Consider the following 10,469-nt stretch of genomic DNA (forward strand, 5'->3'; position numbering starts at 1 on the left):
TCATGATGGCATTCTTTTATCCATTTCAGTTTATATTCATATATGCAAATATCCTTTTTCTGTCTGTTTCAGCCTTACATTTGAGGATCTGATTTATTAGAGCTTTCACACTGAGACTTCTGTCATGTTTTACATCTGTGTTTTTAGCCAACACTAGCAGGAAGCTCTTCCTTCCTAAAGCATTATTCTATTAATCTGATTAATGTGCCATTAAAACAGTATAGCAGCAAAAATGTCAACTCAGAACCTAGACAGGTTAAAGCTGCCTCTCATTCTAGGTAGCACCAGGTGCAGGGGAAATGACTGTACAGTATATGGGCCACCATGCTTCTTTTTTATGGCAGACTTGTCCATGCAGTATCGACATTAGAAGAAATTAACAAGGAGCATGTGCTTTGTATTTTACACTGCTATTGTCTTGTTATTACACCTGCAAACCTTGAGTGTTTTTTTATGAAAGTTTATTGAACAATTGCCATGCAATCTGCTTTTTTAACTGAATACACATTTGTGATGAATATAGATCTAGGAATCATGGACACATTTCAATTAAGAGGATATATAATTGCTATTGTGTTATTGTAGCGTAACAAAGACTGAGGGCTAATGTGGAGGCATACAAATACGACATAACATCTCATTTGAATAATAATTTGCTCAGTGTGTGCTCAGTCTGCTGTAACTCAGTGGGTCATTTCACTATTTCAACATTGAAATTAAATGTAATATTTTGTCAGAGGATAAAATACTTCTCTCTTCAATCTTTAAATATGAAACAATGAATTTCTTCTTATTTTTTTATCCATTAATTTCTCATGTAAGACATTTCTGCAGTATGCTACTGTATTGTATTTGTTACAGTCCCCAGGGAGCGATGGCTGATGAGGCAGGCAGCCATGTCATATCGCACAGACAGGGCTCACTGTCTTTGTTATTACAAACTGCAGCCTCAGGAAGCCATTTTGCACAAAACAAAGGGTAAACCCTCTGCACGCCCCTGGTGTTGCTTGATGTGGCAAGATGCCAAATCTCACTCTCACATGTAGGGGGTCAGGGCTTCCCTAATGCCCTCAGATCACTAAGACTTATGTAAAGAAAGAAGTGCTGTAATTATCTCCATCTCAAACCCCTGGACCCACTACTTACATAGCTGATCTCAGACAGACTTATACATCAAATTACTTTTTATATTGTTCAAAAATGTCTCTTATAAGGGAAGGACCCTGCACTAGACACTCTAATCTGAAATACTGTGAAAAGTGAAAATTAAAGTATGAAATTGTAATGTGTACTTTTATACAGGGCAGGAAGACTATCACTGTCTTTAACATCCTTTGCATTCAAAAACAAAAATGCCATTCACTGCTGCTGGTGAGGAAACGATCTTGATAAGGCTTGAATGTGACGGTGACGGTGTAAAAAAGTGGAAATTATATATTTACTAGCAAGGACATATGCCACTTGATGATCAAAGGTGGAGTGTAAATTTAGAATTTAAGTGTTAAGCATGAATGGATAGATAGGGAGGGTAAATGTTTGTTGTCGTGTATGAAGCAGGAAGTTGTTGAACTGGACTCAGTGCGGGGAATCTTTCTCTCAGGTATTATGAAGGAGAGATGGAAGAAGTATGCACAGACGTGAGATGGATGGGTAAAGGGATGAATGATGATGATGGAGGAGAAGCTTCAACAAACAACATTGCATGGGTTAACCACATGTTAAAGAGTCTGAGCCAATTGTTAAGGTTCCACTTTGCATGGCAGTTTGCTGCCATTGGTGTGTTTATATGTCTGTCTGTCTGTCTGTCTGTTTGCAGCAGGATTTTGCCATCACCATAGTGTTGATGAAACTTTACAGGTAGTTGAGTTCAAAATGAAGGCCAAATTCAAAAACGGGTGTGGTCCCAGAAAGGGCGGCAGAAGCAGGGGGGTTGAAAGATGGGAAGGGGCCGTGGCCCCACCACTTTACGCCCCTGGCCCAAATAACAGTGGAAGATACAGTCACTAAACTTTACAGGTGTGTAGCTGTGATCAAAATGAAGGCAGAGTTCAAAGATGGATGTGGTCCCACAAAGGGAGGCGAAGTGGCCTTCCGGCTGTTAAGTTGTGACGTAACGTCCTCTTAAAATATGATTTCCGGCCCAAAGCAGGTCCAAGCCTAGAATGCTGCAGTGCTGTGTTCCAGTGCATTGTTTGACAAAATATCTGATAAAAAAAAACATAACCTCATTTTCAACTTACCGTTTTCCTATTGATGAAAATGTGTCTCACTGAAGAAGTGATCGTAGTTGTTCACAGGTTTGGCCGTTGTTGTCTGTTTTGTTTGACCGAACATTTGGACAGTGGAAATCATGTTTTGAAAGGGTGTTACATCAGACTCAACAGCTAGATTGACCCACCACATCACACCTGGAACCAATTTGGCATTGCGGCTGGTGAGATCTTATGGCTACTGTTATAGTTGAGGTATGATGCTTTCTCCTGAACCATGCATTAAGCAACTCAAAGTTGTTAAAAACAAATGAACAACTGCTTTAAATAATGCATGTTAATATGTTTGAATAAATCAGTTAACCTACATTTAGCTGCTCAAGCAAGTGTTTCCATATGTTAAAAAAGTGTGTCTGCTGTCTACTCTGTATGCAAGTGTCTATCTTTGTGTGTGTGTGTGTGTGTGTGTGTGTGTGTGTGTGTGTGTGTGTGTGTGTGTGTGTGTGTGTGTGTGTGTGTGTGTGTGTGTGTGTGTGTGTGTGTGTGTGTGTGTGTGTGTGTCTGTGTATAAGGCACAGAGATCACACTGGTGTATTATCTGAGCTAGAGCAAGATAGGAGATGTTTTCCTTCCAGGATGCTGGGCAGGTTTGAGATTGAAGGGTCTGAACAGAGGGGGGACAAAAGCGAGCGAGCCAGAGGGCGGAGGGGAGTGGATGAGCTGGTGAGATGATAATGCAGCATGACACCTCTGAAATGAATCCCTGGTTACCATGGCGAAGAAGCAGGATGGGACAGTCTCTCAGGAGCCTCAAATAAAGCCAGCTGTAAATGATGTTTGATTAGTATTTAGATCATGTTCCTGCTCAGCAGAGACATTTTGTCAGCTGTTTGTGCACCAGTACCTCTACTATTGTTCAGTCTACACCAGCCTATATGAATCTTAGAACTCAAATTTATACAGTATATAGTGTCTAATTACAAAGTATGATCTAAAAAGATGAATTATTTTTGCTTTATCCTAAATGTGTAGCTATGAATAGTATGACTACATTAATATAAAAACAGGGTAACATGCAACTTGGATCGTAAATACCTTATAGATAGACAGTTACTTGATGTCTTTCAGTTTGAATGTTTTATTGATGTTTTGGAAATTATACAGTCAGAACATTTTATTCCATGTTTGCAGAAAAGTAAAGTAAAGAAAAGTATTTTTTTCAGTTTTTTTTTATACAGTATTACATAAAGCAATATGAAATACATTTTTTCTAATATATGATTTTCTAATTTACCTATGGACTAATGTTTTCAACAGAGGTGCATCTGGATACCGTAGCTTATCCATCCTATATGTAAATTTGCAGCAGACAATCCTGTTTGCTAGAAGCTTAAGCAGGGAGGTATCTGGGTACCACATTGCAAATACGGAGAGGGAGCGGGTGACATGGGCTGTCTTATTTACTCATGCACCTCATCATATTAAGTAGATTTCATTTCAGAATATTTGCCAATCAACTGGGGCATTTTTATATGTAAATTCATAGTTGTGAAGACTAAAATGTGTTTCTAAATATAGAAAATGAGATTATTTGCATATTCAAGCGAGTGTCGGAGGTCAACCTACTAAAGTCAATATGAAGCATATAGCTTGAATTTTGCAAACTAACGTAAAGTACAGCACAGCTGGTTTTAGGTTAAAAGGAACTCCTGTCATAGGTAGTCTTGAGTACAGATTAAAACATTTCGTTAGTTGAACTTCTATAGGATAAATGTATAATCAAGAAATGAAGACCTAAAATCACAATTTAGTATCTTGAGGGAGATCCTGTGAGCAATATTTGTCCTGCGTCTAAACAGTTAGGTTCTTTCCACTGCTGCCTTTACACTAGTCTGTTTTCTTCTGTCAGCCAGGCCACCGATGGACTGCTTGCCTAGCTGGAACTAATCACATCTGACTGCTTTCTGTCTCCATCAATTACATACTAGGTGCCTCTTGCCCGCCTGTTACCACTCATAGTGAAATAGATCCTATCACACATCCACAACAGACACCTGCTGAATCTGTGCAAAGCACTTATTTTGATAAAACACAAGCAGTGTTGGCTTTAAGATAGAACAATGCTTTCAATCTTTTGTCTGTGCATTCGACTCTACCTGCTTATTCCTATTGAGCGCCATTGCTAAGAAAGATCTGGGAGTGAAGGGGTAGGAAGGTTGGTCTGTCTCAGTAGCTTACTCAGATGGGCAATCACTCACTCACATTTACAGTCAGTCTTAAAGTTATCAGCTTACTTGACCTTTTTTGGACTTGGAGAAAACACAACCAAGTCACAGTGGCCATGGAAAATCACTTCTCAATAGCTCTCTTAAAAGAAAATCATTCTAGTGTGATACCATTATTGATGGTATTTGTTAATACATTATATTGTTGTGTTTAGTTGAATGCTTATTCTCAACAATGACCAATTTCGTATACTTCTGTCATGGATGAAGCTGTCATTTGTATTAAAATGTTTTCATAGAGAACTCAATACTAATTAAACTAAAATGAAATCATTAACAACTACAGAAATGTCAAACCAATTGATTGATACCATCCAAAATTGTGCTATCCACTAGCTGTCCTGTTTTCAATTGCTATTGCACAAAGTATTTACATTGCAGACTGATGGTCACCACATTTATTATACCAAAAGGGATGCATCGTAGAACAACAATTCAAATTATATTGTTCCTGTTAATTTTGTTTTATTCTTATGAAACAATACAAATGTTTCAACCCAAGCAGTGCATTAAGCGTATATTATATATATATATATGTGGATAAATTCAAAGATGATATTATTTGAACAAGGTGGAACCAGATGAGTGGATTGTAATTTTTGTCCATCTCTATATTTGATGTTATCCTGTATACTATCTTGGCCATTTCTCTTCTTCATCCCCTCCTCTTCCTCTTGTTCACTGTCTGGCCCATGTTGCATGCATGGGGGATGTCTGACAGAGACAGATTGCTCAGCCACAGCTTAAAGGTGACTGCCTCGCTCCTTGTTCCCTAACGTGTTGGATCATTGGAATCCATCATGAGCAGTAGCACTGGTCTCCATATAGACAGATCACATGGAATAGACAACAACAGACAGGCAGCACGCCAGAAGAAGGGACTACGTCTAATAAGAGAGAAAAATAGGCATGGATAACAAGAGAGCGTGGAACCAGAAGACTGGATAAGGGTGTGGTGGTTCAAATGCTGAAGAGCACCAACACAGTGCACTAATGGAGAGAAGGCTAATGCTGGAAAGCTTCACCTCTGGTCACAGGAAAGTACCGGGGGGCTGGGTGGGCACGTGAATGGGGGGCATCTATCATTATTGGCTCAAACCTCCATCCCTTGCTCAACCTGACATCCCTCCCATCTTTGACATAAATCATGATTTTTCCATAATAGATCCCCTTTCCGCCATGGAAGGGGGGATTGTGGTGTTTATATCGATTTCAGCCTCTCCTCGCTCCTCCTTACTGCATTTCAGCTCAGCACAGTGATGCATAATCATTATCAAACATTACTGATTTGGAATTTGTGGGACGCCAGGTAAAGTTTTTTTTTACACGGCTTAATTTAGATGTATGAGATACAAAGAGGGTTAAACAATAGTGAGTTTGCGAAGTTTGTGTATTGCTGTTTTCCTTGTGAGCAACTGAGAGACTCATAACCATCAAAAAACAAAACAAAGAACAAAGAAATTATTTTGTGCAAGGATTACATTTTGCTTTTGTCTGTCTGCCTCCAAAACCAAATAAATGTGTTTTACCAGAAGCTTCAAGTGCAATGCCCAGATCCACCACTAATGGCTATATATTGAAAAGTAAAGTAAAATAGGAAATAACATTTTCTCATTCAACAACACATCTTGAATTTCATCAAAACCAAAAGCATCTTAAAAACCTCAAAGTTGATAAGCAGTGGTGCTGAGGAGAGCGGATGTCTTACAGAAGGCGATGAGGAACACAAATGAACAAAGAGGACAGATCACTTTAGCTCTCACTAAGTTGAGCAGGTGCTTAAACATTAATAACTCCATTGTTGGTTTGAAGTTCAAGTTCATTTGTCAAGTGCTCTACATTTAAACCATTAGCATACAGTACACACTGCTGGGCACCTGGACTGGGGCCAATTTGAGGCGAGGATCATCTAACAAAGGAAAAAATACATTACGAAGATAAGGATAACTATTTTTGAAGGCCCTTCTAATTACCAAATAAAGAGTTATATTCACTGATTAAAAAGCTGCATTTGTCATCTAAAATCTTTGTTAGTCAAAGGCAGCGGTGGAAGCATCATACACACTACAAATAAGAATCAAAATCACTACCTGAATCATTAAAAGTCATGAATATTTCATTTAAGAGCTTTTTATAATTAAACATTAAAAATTAATATGTTCTTTAATATGTTAACCAGGAGGCACTACGGGAATATATTTTATAAGTGTCTTGATGAATCACTTTCCAGCAAATGCATTTTCAAATTATACTATGATTAATCATTTTATGTTTCAATTGAAATATGAGGAAAAGCTGAAGGAAATTTCCATTGCAAGAATGTAATTCTTCATTCAACAATAATGTTTCATTAGAAATACATTAATATCTCACAAATCTACAGTGTACTGTCAAAGAAGTGTTGATATTCCCTTTACTGTTTTTTAAATAAGGATGACCAATCTCTTTTGTTTCTGTTACCAATACATCAGTCATATCTGGCAACTTCTGGATATTTCATGCTTCAATGAGTTTAACTAGAGATCACGTTAATCGGACATTCATAATGCCTGAAGAGGGGCCTAACACACTGTCACACTGTGTACATGCAATCCCAAAGTCATTTGTAAAACAGCAATTTAATGTAGCCTGAGAGAGTAAGCCTATTAGACAAACAGTCTAGCAGCATCCATTTGGAAAGCAATGTCTAAATACTTAACTCATTCTTGTTAAAGTTCCTTTTTGTGCTTTTTTTCTCATCTCTCAGGGGGAGAGAACAAAAGGAAACACACAAACCAACAGGACTTTTCAACCAGTAGACTGCTGTTTGGGTCCTGTGTGAATGCTAGGTTAACATACATAACTATGTCACATACTTATATTTAAGACATTGAAGTTACGTCTAAATACTTATTTGATTGAACCATGATATTTTCCTAAACCTAACTAAGTAGTTTTGTTGTCTAAACCTAACCAAAATGTAATCGTGACAACGGCGAACACGCGTTTTAAACTGTGATTGTTATGCTTAGATATGAAGGCGTGTTGCTCTCCTGTCACCAGTAGAGGTGCTAATTTAGGCAACACTCCTGTGGGTCTTTGTTGTTTTTATGCCTTGCTGCAATTTTCTATTGATGCTAAAATTGTAAAATAAATCCTTCTTATTTATATGTAGGCATACTGACATGCTGCACTTCCTGTTCTTATGCTTCTTTTTGCTGCTCATAGTTTGATTTGCTGCATCAGCATTATAGAATGCTAACAGGCGGCTAGTTTTAGATCCTTTAATTCTATGGAAACAACGATATGAGGTAATCTCATGAAAAGGGAAAGTATGACTTTTTTCTCCATCATTACATATCACTTAAAGGCAGTACAGATGCACTTAAATATTGTTTTCCATAATTTCTCCTTCTTACCTTTTTAACCTGAACTTAATCTTCTGTATTTTACAATTACCGAGTGAATGTGTCTTGCCTAATGAGCTGGGCTAAGCTCCAGGCCCCCACCACACTGCACTAAATAAACTGATATGGACAACGGATGGATGGTTTCATGGAGACTTGGATAGATTGTTGGTTCATAATCACATGGTATAACTATTTAAATCAAAGATTATTCATTTAACTTGTGGTGATAAACCATAAGGACTATAAAGAATAGAGGCCTACAAAATGAGCCAGATTATATTCCTGACAAGCCTAGTTAATGACTGCCAGGCTCAACTACATATGGGGGTTAAGTATGAGGCCTATACAGATAGAGCCTAAATAAATTATCAGAGGTTTAATTGCAGTGTTCTAGGCATTTGATAATGGACTGTTTTTCCCTAATGATAAAACATGACCATCTCCAAACATCCTTCACTCAAAGTGCCTTTTTTGGCCTTTGGTTTCACAGCCCGTCTCCACAGTCCCTTAGCTGACAATGCTATTTCCAAGATAACCTAATTAGGGAAAATGCTCTCTTTTGCTTGCTATTGTAATTAGCAGAGTTATTAGATTCCTTGCTATAAATATTGTGATAATGGGAGAGTAGAGTATTTGGGCAACCAGATCCCTGTTCTGGGATTATATTGGCGTTGCAGGGGGTTCATTGCGATGACTGCAGTGTCACTGCTGTGGCAGGAACATGACAGCAAAAGGAGCATGATATGTTCTCTTAAACAAACACACAATCCTATTTCTGAAGCCTGAGGATATTTACTCCTCCGATAATGGCAGCTTATCCTCTGATGGCCAGTCATCAGACAGAGCTTAGTGGCACGTTATGGACTTTCATTAACCAATCAATGAAGTGAAGTGATTGAAGTGACATAAAAAACAAAAAAACATGTCTTTTGTTTTACATACCAAGGTAATCACGAAAAATGACCCTGTAAAGTTCATTAAGAAACCATAATGAAGGCTTACAGCAGCAACTTGTATGATGTTTTTGCTATAATGTGTAAAATACTATACATAAAGCATGGCTGAAAGTGTTGACTTCTCTCCCTTACAATCTGACTGGGTCCTTAATGTTTCTGTGCCAGCTGTGACATTTGTAATCAAAAGTATGCTGCTGAAGTGCATGAGCACAGCATTTTGTCATTTGCCTTTATCTTTTATTCAAATGATAAAGAATGATTCCGAAAGATACTAGAACATATTTACCAATTAGTTAAAGGCATGGGTACCATAAATACTCTGCAAGACGTGTTATAAAGAAAAAAGACTGCATGTATTGTGGAATTCATTGTTTCCAGAATAAAGGCACAAAAGATAGTGGGCATATATCACTCAGTTCTGATCCTTTTTGTTTTTCTTTTATAACGACTCAATTAGTTGTGATGTTTTCTTTCTTAACATTTTTGTTGTGGGGTTAAAAATACTTGGTAAAGAGATCTTACGAACCAGGCATGTGCTGTTTGTGAGTCTGTGTCTGAGACACTAAAAACCAGAGTGTTAAGGTGGGGAAGAATGATGTTGGGATACTAAAACTGACAAGCTGCAACGTTTTCTATGATTCAGATACTCTGTGACTATACAGAATTTTTCCATGCATTAAATGGTACTTTTCACAAATTAGACACTATATATGTCATGCTTAGAAATGCAGATAAAACCACAATATACAGTAGACCTATTATTATAACATCAACCCATCAGGTATTGATATTTATTTTGTTATGTGTGAAAATAGTATCTATTTGATTCTCCTAATAGTGTCCTCATTAAAATTATGTTACTGAAAGCAGAAGGAGCAATGCCTTGAAAATGTTCCTCAGTATTCACATGTAGAATTTACATTCATTTTGTGCGATGATTAAGAAGTGGGGTTTCTGTGTTAGACATAAATGGATCATTATGACATCAGAGAGCATGCACAGAGTTCATCAGAAGTCCAGCGAGAGTTCAAAACCTCAGTGGAGCCATGCACTCCACTCTCATTATGGCTATACTGTGAAGTGGAGGTGGTAATCAGCCAGATGACATACTTTTCCTCACTGAGGACAGAGTGCCACTTTACTTGTGTAATTGTCCTAATTGAACCATATCAGAGAGAAGTGACCACGGAAATGGAAGACTCTTTAAATGAAGAGCTCTTACTGTTAATTAAGAAGAAATATCAACAGCGACCAGAACGTGTCCAAGTGGGTTGGACATTTTGGGAAATATGCTTATTTGCTTTCTCGTCTAGAGTAAGATGATAGGATTGATATCACTCTTGTGTCTATATGTTCACTATGAAGTTATAGAGTTAGCAATGGTCAATTTAGCTTAGCATAAAGACTGAACAGCCAGCAGTAGCAGTAACTATAAAGTTCACTAAAACACGTTGGATCTCATTAGCTTAATCTAAATCTTAATTTTAACAAACATCACAGTATTAAAACCACAAATAGCCTTTTGGACTATTTCCCAGAGTCTAATAAGGAACCCCTTGTAAAATGGTACAGTAGATGCTTTTGTACTCACTGAATGAATCTGACATACTATACAAGCGTCAACATTTA

This window comes from Echiichthys vipera (genome assembly GCF_963691815.1).
Source record: "Echiichthys vipera genome assembly, chromosome: 14".
Lineage (NCBI taxonomy): Eukaryota > Metazoa > Chordata > Actinopteri > Perciformes > Trachinidae > Echiichthys > Echiichthys vipera.